The 14,141-nt window shown below is 44.2% G+C and overlaps 1 protein-coding gene across 2 annotated transcripts in view; it reads right to left on the bottom strand.

Moving 5' to 3' along the window:
• Positions 1–13,894, bottom strand: part of LOC311135582 (protein phosphatase 1B-like) — a 30,187-nt gene extending 16,293 nt beyond the window's left edge. The window contains exon 1 of one of the 2 annotated variants that reach the window (XM_084169593.1): positions 13,538–13,894. The gene's annotated coding sequence lies outside the window, so the exon portion shown is untranslated. The remainder of the gene's footprint in view (positions 1–13,537) is intronic. The other variant, XM_084169594.1, reaches the window with a different exon arrangement.
• Between the last annotated feature and the right edge of the window lie 247 nt (positions 13,895–14,141).

Genomic DNA, 14,141 nt, shown 5'->3' with positions numbered 1-14,141 from the left:
CCCTCTACTAGCCCCCTATACATCCCTCTACTAGCCCCCCTCTCCTAGCCCCCCCTCTATCCATCCCTCTACTAGCCCCCTCTCTATCCATCCCCCTATCCCTCCCTCTACTAGCCCCCCCTCTATCCATCCCCCTACTTCCCTCCCTCTCTATCCCTCCCTCTACTAGCCCCCCCTCTATCCCCCAACTAGCCCCCCCTCTACTCGCCCCCCCTCTCTATCCCTCCCTCTACTTCCCTCCCTCTACTAGCTCCTCCATCCATCCATCAATCCATCTAGTAGCCCCTCTATCCATCCATCTACTAGCCCCCCCCTCTATCCATCCCTCTACTAGCCCCCCCCTCTATCCATCCCTCTACTAGCCCCCCCCTCTATCCATCCCTCTACTAGCCCCCCCTCTACCCATCCCTCTACTAGCCCCCCCCTCTATCCATCCCTCTACTAGCCCCCCCCCTCTATCCATCCCTCTACTAGCCCCCCCCTCTATCCATCCCTCTACTAGCCCCCCCTCTACCCATCCCTCTACTAGCCCCCCCCCTCTATCCATCCCTCTACTAGCCCCCCCTCTATCCATCCCTCTACTAGCCCCCCCTCTATCCATCCCTCTACTAGCCCCCCCTCTATCCATCCCTCTACTAGCCCCCCCCTCTATCCATCCCTCTACTAGCCCCCCCCCTCTATCCATCCCTCTACTAGCCCCCCCCCCTCTATCCATCCCTCTGCTAGCCCCCCCCCCCTCTATCCATCCCTCTGCTAGCCCCCCCTCTATCCATCCCTCTGCTAGCCCCCCCTCTATCCATCCCTCTACTAGCCCCCCCTCGTTTTCACCACTGTAGCGTTGAGATTCTCTTCCAGAACTATGGATTTAAAAAAATCCAACCGCTCCCAAATGCTGTGTGACCCCCCGCCAATGTGGCTGGTAAGAATAAACATTCTAGCACTTTGCTGGTGTTAATTTCCCACCCTGTCAGTGTGTGTGTGTGTGTGTGTGTGTGTGTGTGTGTGTGTCTCTTCTGTCATGTTAGGCAGCAGTACTACTTCTCTCTAATAATAAAACAAACTCACTGTGCAGTCAAGGATTCATTCAGCTACCTCAGTCCACACAATCTCACACAAAATGGGAGCAGTGTGTGAGATTATATATATATATATATATATTAGTACCAGTCAAAAGTTTGGACACACCTACTCATTCCAGAGTTTCTTTATTTTTTTACTATTTTCAATAGTGAAGACATCAAAACCATGAAATAACACATATGGAATCATGTAGTAACCAAAAAAAGTGTTAAACAAATCCAAATCTATTTTATATTTGATATTCTTCAAATAGCCACCCTTTTCCTCGATGACAGCTTTGCACTCTCTTGGCATTCTCTCAACCATCTTCACCTGGAATGGTTTTCCAACAGTCTTGAAGGAGTTCCCACATATACAGAGCACTTGTTGGCTGCTTTTCCTTCACTCTGCGGTCCGACTCATTCCAAACCATCTCAATTGGGTTGAGGTCGGGGGATTGTGGAGGCCAGGTCATCTGATGCAGCACTCCATCACTCTCCTTCTTGGTAAAATAGCCCTTACACAGCCTGGAGGTGTGTTGGGTCATTGTCCTGTTGAAAAACAAATGATAGTCCCACTAAGCCCAAACCAGATGGGATGGCGTAACCCTGCAGAATGCTGTGGTAGCCATGCTGGTTAACTGTGCCTTGAATTCTAAATAAATCACTGACAGTGTCACCAGAAAGCACCCCCACACCTCCTCCTCCATGCTTCACGGTGGGAAATACACATAGGGAGATCATCCGTTCAGCCACGTCTCACAAAGACACAGCGGTTGGAACCAAAAATCTAACATTTGGACTCCAGACCAAAGGACAGATTTCCACCGGTCTAATGTCCATTGCTCGTGTTTCTTGGCCCAAGCAAGTCTCTTCTTCTTATTGGTGTCCGTTAGTAGTGGTTTCTTTGCAGCAATTCGACCATGAAGGCCTGATTCACACAGTCTCCTCTGAACAATTGATGTTGAGATGTATCTGTTACTTGAACTCCGTGAAGCATTTATTTGGGCTGCAATTTCTGAGGCTGGTAACTCTAATGAACTTATCCTCTGCAGCAGAGGTAAATCTGGGTCTTCCATTCCTGTGACGGTCCTCATGAGACCGTCACAGTTTCTTTTTTTGCTGAGTTTACATGATTCCATGTTTTATTTCATAGTTTTGATGTCTTCACTATTACTCTTCAAATAAAAAAGTAGTAAAAATAAAGAAAAACCCTTGAATGAGTAGATGTGTCCAAACTTTTGACTGGTAGTGTATGTTAGAGGAGCTAGTTGTATAGCCCAGCCTGAAACGACAGGGAAACACACACACACGAAGGTACAGCTTCTTTCTTAGCACTCCCTTCAGATGGACTGCCACACACACAAAAGTGACATAGGCTCGCTGTTATTGTCGAAAGCACACACACTCGACCACTCAACCCTCAGGCCGAAACCACATCTCCCACACACAGGGTTTTCTTCTGCATAGAAAAGTCTTGGGCGGGCCACCTAAGTGTTTTTTCTGGCTGCTTAAGTTCAAACGGGGGTGGTAAAATGTTTTCAGTGTAAAGTTAGAGTTAGCGGACGTTGCACAAGCTGCACCGCAAATATTGCGATGAGCGAGATGAAAGACTTCACCCTCACAGATAGCATAAGAACACGACATAAAGCATGGCTAAATGTGTAGAATTGCAGGAAATTTGCTTTTAAAACAGCAAAATGTTGTCTCTGCGGCCAAGAGTAGGGGCTCAAAAATGTAGAGTCGGGGACCGTGCCATTGGCCATGCCCACGCCAACCACCGAAGCCCCATTTTGATCCAGAAGAATCCCTAACATAGATGCCAAGATCCACTGGCTCTGCAGAGGGAATGAGCACTGAGTTCAGCTCTGTGGTCACACACAAATACACACACACACTTTTCAAACTGTTCACAGAACCATTTAGAATCTTCCAATATACTGCTTCTCGTCTATAGGCTACGCTCACTTATTCACCCAGTCAACACACACACCTAACCACATTACTGGGTTTGAGTCATTCTGGCCAACACCCAGACACACCCATCTTAAGGCATATAATGTACACACACAACCTTTCGCAGCCAATGCTCATCTTGGCCTTACCAGACAGGAAGCGAGAGTTAGCATCTTACCTTTATGACATCATCTGCTGTTCTCCCAGTCCATACTAACTGGGACCATCTCAAATCAACTCTGCCTGACCTGGTTCTCCACACTACACACTAGGGATGGGCAAGGTTAATCGAATATACGAACAGACGTTAGTATTCGATTACTTGAGTGAGTGTTCATTTTTGGAAGACAAATTTTTTTTATACCTATTTTAACAATGAAACATCTTTGTCTAAATGTAATTATCCTTGTGACATTTTTACATACAAGGATATGCCATGACATTTGAAATTCTTAATTTAAAAATAAAAAATGCGAATGTAGTTTTTACAACGGTGCGCTGTGCATATAGCCCTCCAGGATGACCTGACGGTATGCTATTTCCCCCATTTCAAATAGCAATTACAGGGGAGTTTCCAAAAGACATGTAACAGATCGATGCAAAACACTCACCAGAAAACGTTTTTGTAACAGAATCAGCTCTATCAGGGCGAAAATCAGACTTCTCTTTAGCTGTTGACAAATTAACGAAGGAAAGCACCCTGTCCGCTGTTTACCTCTGCCATGGGCATTTGCATTATTCTAATTTGTTGAGAGTCAAGAGCAATTATTTTATTTATAATCAGAATTCCAGGTTTTTTTTGCATAGAAAAGTCTTGGGCGGGCCACCTAAGTGTTCATCTGGGCAGCCTATGTCCAAACAGTAAAAAACATAATAGTCGACTTATACACTTTGAGAACTAACAATTACCAAAATAAAAGTTAGACAGTCAGGGAGTATATAAAATTTAAATTATGCATTCGAGTATTTTTGTCATTGATTTTGTTATAATGTTTAAGTCAGAATAAGCCATGGCAAAATGTGTAGAATTGCAGGAAATTTGCATTAAACTGCAAATGTTTCTCCCCCACATGGCAAAATGTGTAGAATTGCAGAAAATGTGCGTTAAAACAGCAAAATGTTGTCACTGCGGCCAACAGGGCCTGTAAAATTTGAGGTCGGCAACCCCACCATTGGCCACGCCCCCGCCACAAAAGCCACATTTTGATCCAGAAATAACCTGAATTTCAACCATCCGGATATCCGATACAATTTACAGTTTTCAGCAAAAATGACAGGAAGAAAAAAATCCTGTTACAAAATAATGCTTTATATTCATTGATGGAAATACAAGTTGATGTAAATATACTGAACACAAATATAAACTGTGTCCTGTGTTTCATGAGATGAAATAAAAGATCCCAGAAATGGTCCCTATACACAAAAAGCTTATTTCTCTCAAATTTGGTGCACAAATTTGTTTACATCCCTGTTAGTGAGTATTTCTCCTTTGCCAAGATAATCCATCCACCCGACAGCTGTGGCATATCAAGAAGCTGAGTAAACAGCATGATCATTACACAGGTGCACCTCATGCTAAGGACAATAACAGTCAACTAAAATGTGCAGTTGTCACAACACAATGCCACAGCTGTATCAAGTTGAGGGAGCATGCAATTGGCATGCTGACAGCAGGAATATCCACCAGAGTGTTGCCGGATAATTTAAAGTTAATTTCTCTACCATAAGCCGCCTCCAATGCTGTTAAGGAATTTGGAAGTTCGTCCAACCGGCCTCACAACTGCAGACCACATGTAACCACGCCAGCCCAGGACCTCCACATCCGGCTTCTTCACCTGCGGGATCGTCTGAGACGACCCACCCGGACAGCTGATGAAGCTGTGGGTTTGCACAACCGAAGAATTTCTGCACAAACTTTCAGAAACAGTCTCAGGGAAGCTCATCTGCGTGCTCGTCGTCCTCACCAGGGTCTTGACCAGACTGTAGTTCGGCGTCGTAACAGACTTCAGTGGGCATATGCTCACCATCGATGGCCACTGGCACGCTGGAGAAGTGGCAGACATGTGGGTGAGCGGTTTGCTGATGTCAACGTTGTGAACAGAGTGCCCCATGGTGGTGGCGGGGGTTATGGTATGGGCAGGTATAAGCTACAGACAACAAACACAATTGCATTTTATCGATGGCAATTTGAATGCACAGCGATACCGTGCCGAGATCCTGAGGCCCATTGTCATGCCATTCATCCGCCACCATCACCTCATGTTTCAGCATGATAATGCATGGCCCCATGTCGCAAGGATCTGTACACAATTCCTGGAACCTGAAAATGTCCCAGTTCTTCCATGGCCTGCATACTCAGACATTACACCCATTGAGCATGTTTGGGATGCTCTGGATCGACTTGTATAACAGCGTGTTCCAGTTCCCGCCAATATCAAGCAACTTCGCACAGCCATTGAAGAGAAGTGGGACAACATTCCACAGGCCACAATCAACAGGCTGATCAACTCGATGCGAAGGACATGTGTCGCACTGCATGAGGCAAACGGTGGTCACACCAGATACTGACTGGGTTTCTGATCCACACCCCTACTTTTTTTCTTCTTTTTTTTAACAGATGCATATTTTGTATTCCCAGTCATGTGAAATCCATAGATTAGGGCCTATTGACTGATTTCCCTACATGAACTGTAACTCAGTAAAATCTATGAAATTGTTGCATGTTGCGTTTATATTTTTGTTCAGTATACATTTGACCGTCATGCTTATCGGTCTATAGGTTAATTTGCATAATATAGTGGAATTAAATTGGCGGGTGGGCATCACGTAGCCTATCTTATTTATCCAACACAACTATGACACGCGCACATCATACAGAACCTATTTTGAGAAGGATTTCTCCTGCAGCTCCTCAGCTGGTTGCCGCTGGAGTAAAACGTGCTTTTATAAGCCCATTAATCGCCCAACAATTCTAAATGCAAACCTGTTAAAATCTGTTTTGTTGCATTATTAAAAATAGCAAACAATTTTTATTTCTCAACTGGTAGCCTAATTGAAGGCTATCGGCACGTCACCATCACTTTACAAATGGGAGCTGGAGGCAGTATGCATTTTGAAAAGGTACTTAATTGTTTGAAACCTGAATATTTTACTTCATATTATGAGGCATGTCTTACCTTGCTTCAAAGTAGCCTACAGGCAAATCCGACAATGGAAACATGGAGGCAATTATTTTATAAAGGATTCATAGACGGCGTGTGAGTTTCAAGTTTGGGGAAGCTTACCATTTATCCTACAATTTTTATATATCTGCGTGCCAGTTATGATTTTCCATTTGCGCATTTTTGTGGAACAGTTTAATTTAATTAATAACTTTTTCGTTTCAAGATCACGGTCACGTGGTTAATCATAAATAAATAAAAAATCGGAATTAAAATGGTAAAAAGTAATAAGATCTCAAACTAATGCGAGATCACCAGCCTCTGCCATATGGACACACTGATACACAGATCTATTGGCAGCTAAAGAAATGAGCGCATGGAACTCATAGCCTATTGGCCAATGCAGCAGTAGGCCTATAACTTCCATTGTCAACCAAGTCAAAATAAATAAAGCAGACAAATAAAAACAGTAGAAAACATGATCAATTCAGAAATGCATTAATCTCTCTACTCAGCCTGTCTGCCTCACTTTATGTCTTGAGCTGCTCTTTTTATAAAATTCCCTATTACATACATTTACTACTGGTGACAGATGTCATGTGGAATAGGTACAAAATAAACAATCAAAAGGGCAAACATTCACACAATGAATGTGCAAGAATTGGCGGGAGACAGCTCAGCCATTCTGGAGAGAGACTCGCCCATTTCTTCACCACAACCCTCCTCCTTCTTGTCTCAACATTTTAAATTATGCTCAAGACACATTACAGGGGCTTGCGAAAGTATTCATCCCCCTTGGCATTTTTCCTATTTTGTTGCCTTACAACCTGGAATTAAAATTGATTTTTGGGGGTTTGTATCATTTGATTTACACAACATGCCTAAATAATTTTTTTTGAACACAATCCTGATCTGTACTTCTCCACAACTTTGTCCCTGACCTGTTTGGAGAGCTCCTTGGTTTTCATGGTGCCGCTTGCTTGGTGGTGCCCCTTGCTTAGTGGTGTTGCAGACTCTGGGGCCTTTCAGAACAAGTGTATATATACTGAGATCATGTGACAGATCATGTGACACTTAGATTGCACACAGGTGGACTTTATTTAACTAATTATGTGACTTCTGAAGGTGATTGGTTGCACCAGATCTTAATTAGGGGCTTCATAGCAAAGGGGGTGAATACATATGCACGCACCACTTTTCCATTATTTATTTTTTAGAATTTTTTGAAACAAGTTACTTTTTTCATTTAACTTCACCCATTTGGACTATTTTGTGTATGTCCATTACATGAAATCCAAATAAAACTCCATTTAAATTACAACATAATAGGAAAAACACCAAGGGGGCTGAATACTTTAGCAAGGCACTGTATCTTCACACATATTTGAGATGCTTTTCACTGACGGCCGCAACTCAATAATCAGCTAGGCCTACTGCCATGTGCTCTGGCCAAATTGCTGACTTCCTAATAGGCATAGCTTGTGATTTGAAACAATCCACAGCTATAAAAATAAAAAAGCTAATGATCCTCGATTCCTCTGTGGCTAAGTCATGCTTTCTGGTGAAGTATTTTATTTATTTCTGTATAGACAGGAGTAATTATATCATTTTTGCTAATTTATTTCAATAGCCTACACGTCCTCATATGCCATTTCTCTCCTGTTCTATTGGTTTTTATATCAACTTTCTTTAGTTGTCCTGAAGCCAAAGGCACAACCCTAGTCATATTAGCAACCCATCTTAGTTGTTCCATCTTTAGATTCCCCGTCTTTGTAAGTTTCTAATGGAGATTTTCATCTGGTACGCTGTTTAGAACGGGGTTTTCCTGCGAATTGCGATTTGGCAAATGTTTGAAAATGACGTTTTATTGGTTGCTTCATTAGAGGAGTTGCATGTTCTGTTAAGAGAAATTACCATAATCGAAATGTGATTTGTCATTCTGAGCACCGAGGGTGGACTCTAATGGGTTATGCACCCAATCCCTGTCAAGTTGTCCGGTGCCACGTATTCCGTACCGGAAACCCTGATACGACCGTACAGAGACCGTGTGTCCAAACATAACCGATTGAGGCAATGGAGTCATCCGGTGGCGGATGATTACCCCTCAAAAAACACACAATATGTCCGCCTTCGTACGTATATACAACTCGTCCGGGGAAAAAAAAGTTTCCATGAGTTCAACTTTTGAAAACTAAAAATGGACAATGATTAATGCGTATACAATTTCACACGTCACTGGGTGGCCTCAGCCAATCACATATCACCATTACTACGGCGGCTCTCTGTTCAGCTGTCATATCCTCTGAACGTGGCTGTCCCAAATCAATTCCTAAAACCGTAGCCCCTAAACTATGATTGGATAAATGACATGATAATCATTAGGTAGGATGATTGGATTGGAGTAAGCAGTGTGATATTTGCTTCATCTTGCCCTCAGATAGGATGGGTGGAAACCTATCCAGTCCATTCAGATCTACAGCCCAGCACCAACACACCTGATACAGCTAACTGAGATCTTGATGTGGAGTTGATTAGCGTAACCAATCACCTCTGTTAGTGCTGGTCTGGAACTAAAGCCTGCACACCCTGTATTACATTTACATTTTAGTCATTTAGCAGACGCTCTTATCCAGAGCGACTTACAGTTAGTGAGTGCATACATTTTTCATACTCTCCAGAACCAGGGGAAAAGACCAGTGTCTGTTCAGAGTATGGTTACCTGTCCAATAAGAAATCAACATTTTGGTTTCAGAACATTTACAGTGACGTTCCGACTGTAATGGCACCGACAGAGATGGCTGCCTTGCTTCTAGCTCTTAGGAAACTTTGCAGTATTGTTTTTTAAACTATTATTTCTTACGTTATCAGCTAGGAAGAACTATTGGATATCAGAGCGGCGATAACTCACCAGCACTATAATAATAATAATATGCCATTTAGCAGACGCTTTTATCCAAAGCGACTTACAGTCATGTGTGCATACATTTTTACGTATGGGTGGTCCCGGGGATCGAACCCACTACCCTGGCGTTACAAGCGCCATGCTCTACCAATTGAGCTACAGAGGACCACAGCACTACCAGCATTACGACCAGGAATACGACTTTCCCAAAGCGGATCCTTTGTTCGCATCCCCCAGGGCAATTGAACTGATTCCAGAGGCCCACCCAAAACAACGCCGGCGGAGGAGAGGTACTCGGAGCGGTCTTCTAGTCCGACTTAGGAGGCGTGCACACCACCCACCGCTTCAGAGTATATTACTCGCTAATGTTTCAGTCTCTGGATAATAAAGTTGACGAGCTCATGGCAAGGGTTTCTTTCCAGAGAGACATCAGGGATTGTAACATATTCTGTTTCACGGAAACATGGCTCTCTCGGGATATACTGTCCGAGTCAGCCCAGCCAGTTGGGTTCTCAGTTCATCGCGCAGACAGGAAAAAATATCTCTCCATGAAGCAGAAGGGCGGAGGTGTATGTTTTATGATTAACGGTCATGGTGTAATTGTGAAAACATACTCAAGTTATTTTGTTCACCCGACATAGAATACCTCACAATCAAATGCCGACCGTATTATCTCCCAAGAGAATTTTCTTCGGTTATAGTCACGGCCGTGTATATCCCCCCTCAAGCCAATATCACGACGGCCCTCAAAGAACTTCACTGGACTTTATGCAAACTGGAAACTACATATCCTGAGGCTGCATTTATTGTAGCAGGGGATTTTAACAAAGCAAATTTGAGAAAAAGGCTGCAGAAGTTCTATCAACACATCGACTGTAGTACTCACGCTGCTGAAACATCTTCCGGGATGCCTACAACGCCCTCCCCCGCCCTCCTTTCGGCAAATCTGACCACGACTCCATTTTGCTCCTTCCTTTAGGCAGAAAATCAAACAGGAAGTACCCGTGCTAAGGACTATTCAACACTGGTCTGACCAATCGGAATCCATGCTTCAAGATTGTTTTCATCACGCGGACTGGGATATGTTCCAGGTAGCTTCAGAGAATTATTTTGACGTATAAACTGATACGGTGACTGATCAGGAAGTGTATAGGAGATGTTGTACCCCACTGTGACTATTAAAACCTACCCTAACCATAAACCGTGGATAGATGGCAGCACTCGCGCAAAACTGAAAGCGCGAACACCGCATTTAACCATGGCAAGATGACTGGGTATATGGCAGAATACAAACAGTGTAGTTATTCCCGCCGCAAGGCAATCAAACATGCAAAACATCAGTATTGGGTATAAGTGGAGTCGCAATTCAACGGCTCAGACACGAGACGTACGTGGCAGGGTCTACAGACAATCACGGACTACAAAAGGAAAACCAGCCAATTCGCGGACACCGACGTCTTGCTTCCGGACAAGCTAAACAACTTCTTCGCCCGCTTTGAGGATAACACAGCGCCACCGACGCAGCCCGCTACCAAGGACTTCTCCATGGCCGACGTGAGTAAGATATTTAAGTGTGTTAACCCTCGCACGGCTGCCGGCCCAGACGGCATCCCTAGCCGCGTCCTCAGAGCATGCGCAGACCAGCTGGCTGGTGTGTTTATGGACATATTCAATCTCTCCCTTTCCCAGTCTGCTGTCCCCTCATGCTTCAAGATGGCCACCATTGTCCCTGTACCCAAGAAAGCAACGGTAACTGAACTAAATGACTATCGCCCCGTATCGCTCACTTCTGTCATCATGAAGTGCTTTGAGAGACTAGTCAAGGATCATATCACCTCTACCTTACCTGCCACCCTAGACCCACTTCAATTTGCTTACCGCCCCAATAGATCCACAGATGATGTAATCACCATCACACTGCCCTATCCCATCTGGACAAGAGGAATACCTATGTAAGAATGCTGTTCATTGACTATAGCTCAGCATTCAACACCATAGTACCCTCCAAGCTCATTATTAAGCTCGAAGCCCTGGGTCTGAACTCCGCCCTGTGCAACTGGGTCCTGGACTTCCTGACGGGCTGCCCCCAGGTGGTGAAGGTAGGAAACAACACCTCCCCTTCGCTGATCCTCAACACTGGGGCCCCACAAGGTTGCATGTTCAGCCCCCTCCTGTACTCCCTGTTCACCCATCACTGCGTGGCCAAGCACGCCTCCAACTCAATCCTCAAGTTTGCAGACGACACAACAGTAGTAGGCTTGATTACCAACAATGACGAGACAACCTACAGGGAGGTGGTGAGGGCTCTGGGAGTGTGGTGCCAGGAAAATAACCTCACTCAACGTCAACAAAACATAGGAGATGATCGTGGACTTCAGGAAACAGCAGAGGGAGCACCCCCCTCTCCACATCGACGGGACCGCAGTGGAGAATGTGGAACGCTTCAAGTTCCTCGCTGTACACATCACTGACAAACTGAAACGGTCCACCCACACAGACAGTGTAGTGAATACGGCGCAACAGCGCCTCTTCAACCTCAGGAGGCTGATGAAATTTGGCTTGGCACCTAAAACCCTCACAAACTTTTACAGATGCACAATTGAGAGCATCCTGTCAGGCTGTATCACCGCCTGGTACGGCAACTGCAGCGCCCGCAACTGCAGGGCTCTCCAGAGGGTGGTGCGGTCTGCCCAACGCATCACCGGGGGCAAACTACCAGCCCTCCAGGACACCTACAGCGCCCGATGTTACAGGAAGGCCAAAAGGATCATCAAGGACAACAACCACCCGAGCCACTGCCTGTTCACCCCCCTATCATCCAGAAGGCGAGGTCAGTACAGGTGCATCAAAGCTGGTGTCCGAGAGACAGAAAAACTGCTTCTATCTGTTAAATAGCCTTCACTAACACATTAGAGGCTGCTGCCTATATACATAGATTAGAAATCACTGGCCACTTTAATAAATGGAACACTAGTCACTTTAATAATGTTTACATATCTTGCATTACTCATCTCATATGTATATGCTGTATTCTATACTATTCTACTGTATCTTAGTCTATGCAGCTCTGACATTGCTCGTCCATATATTTATATATTCTTAATTCCATTGCTTTACTTAGATGTGTGTATTGGTTATATGTTGTGTAATTGTTAGATATTACTGCACTGTCGGAGCTAGAAACACAAGCATTTCGCTACACACGCAAGAACATCTGCTAAACATGTGTAAGTGACCAATAAAATTTGATTTGAAAGCGACCCTGTACTGAACCTTTCATCCTCTCACTCCATTTCCCTCCCTATCTTAGTTCCAGTAGTGATAAAGATAGGGCTGTGTGAATGATAAGGTTCTGTCCAAGTTAACATCATCATGACACTCATATTTTCCTAGAGTCACTGCATAGTTCTCATGTTTTATCTTCTTATTTTAACTCTGCATCGTTAAGAAAGAGCTTGTAAGTAAGCATTTCACTGTAAGGTCTACACCTGTTGTATTCAAATACAAATACATTTTTATTTGAGTCACTACTCTGTGTATAACCTTATATCCCTGAAGAACAGATAGGGGGTCAGAGTCTAGGTGACGTCACACACTCTGGGTCAGCAGGTGACTGACCTCGCCCACCGCCCCTGCTCAGTGGTCACCCCCGACTGCACAGACCGCAACACACACCCCACCTTGCCCACTGTTACACCGACGCCAAACCATAGAGGCCCTGCTCTAACTGTGCTGTAGCAGGGGTTTGTAACACGGTGAATACAGCAGTCGTGGGTTACATTCTCCCATGGATGGGACACAAACTAGAAAGCTCAATGAATGGTAATATTCAAAAATCACCCAGACTAGCCAGCACAGACCACCAGCATTGCTTTAGTTAGCTAGTAATCTAACTAACTGTAGTCAATGGTTAACGTTAGTTATCTAAATGCCAGTATCAGTCCTAGTTTTATCCTGACAGTTGTAAAATATGCCATGCTAATTTCACGCAGTTGAAGAGAAAGAGTGGGGGAGGCGATTATATAATTAACTGTGCTAATAATATTAAGTTTGATCCGATTAGGTTAAACGCGTTAAATACAACTGACAACAAACCAAACGCTACAGTTAACTGGCAAGGTGTCACTTGAAAAATAGGTGGCTAACGTTAGTTAGCTAACTAGCTAGCTAAATTGTTGCCAAAATAATGACATTTCCCAGCCCACGCACCGTATTGGAAAACAGTTGATGCACCTTTTAGACGACGTTGACAGTCAAACGCATGTAGCCAATGCAGCAAGCTAACTAGCTAATGTTAGCTGCGACCCAAACTAACGTTACACAACAGCATGCGAGAATCAATAGAGTAGCTATCTCTGCGATAACGTCAGCTAGCGAAATGCTAATAGGCCATGCTAGGCTAACGTTAGCAAGCTAGCCAACGATTGCCTCACCAGCTAAACCTCTTCACTTATACTTACGTTTCCAACTGTAAAAAGAATGTAGATGTTTTTGAGGTCCCTGTGTAGTGGGTATTTTCGTGGTGATATATCTAGCTAGCGAGCTAGCTATCTTGTTATGTTTCCTTATTTGACAAAACAAAATCAGCGAGTTTGGCCTCAGATGAGTGGCGATAATTCCTTTCTCGGCGGTTCCCTGTTCGGATGGCGTAGGTTTTTACGCATGTTTGACACTAACTAAGTTTGTCACATCAGGCAAAAAAAGTATTCTGTACGTTTCTACACAAATATGGACAGTCAGAAATAGTTAGCTAGCTATAATAGACAACACAGACGGATCTCGCACTTTCGTCCTTTGGGTGCTGAACAAGAGGAGGTGCTATTTTTGATATTTGTTCGCTGATTGGTCAAAAATTCTCGAAGACGCTAACATTGATTTGTTTAAATCACTGTCAATCAGTTCTGCCCCCGTTCAAATCTGCCGTTTCATTGGTTGATGTGTGTTCCTCTAACGTTCTAACGTTTCTCAAAGGTGCGCTCGTTTTCCCCGATGTCGTGTCCCAAGATCCGCAGATGAGTTCAGACAAGAGATTTACAACTATATGATTAAAAAACACGCACAACT

The sequence above is a fragment of the Coregonus lavaretus genome (assembly GCF_964263955.1).
Source record: "Coregonus lavaretus genome assembly, chromosome: 1".
Taxonomy (NCBI): domain Eukaryota; kingdom Metazoa; phylum Chordata; class Actinopteri; order Salmoniformes; family Salmonidae; genus Coregonus; species Coregonus lavaretus.
Note: the sequence above shows the minus strand (reverse complement) of the source record. Positions and strands in the feature narration are given on the sequence as shown.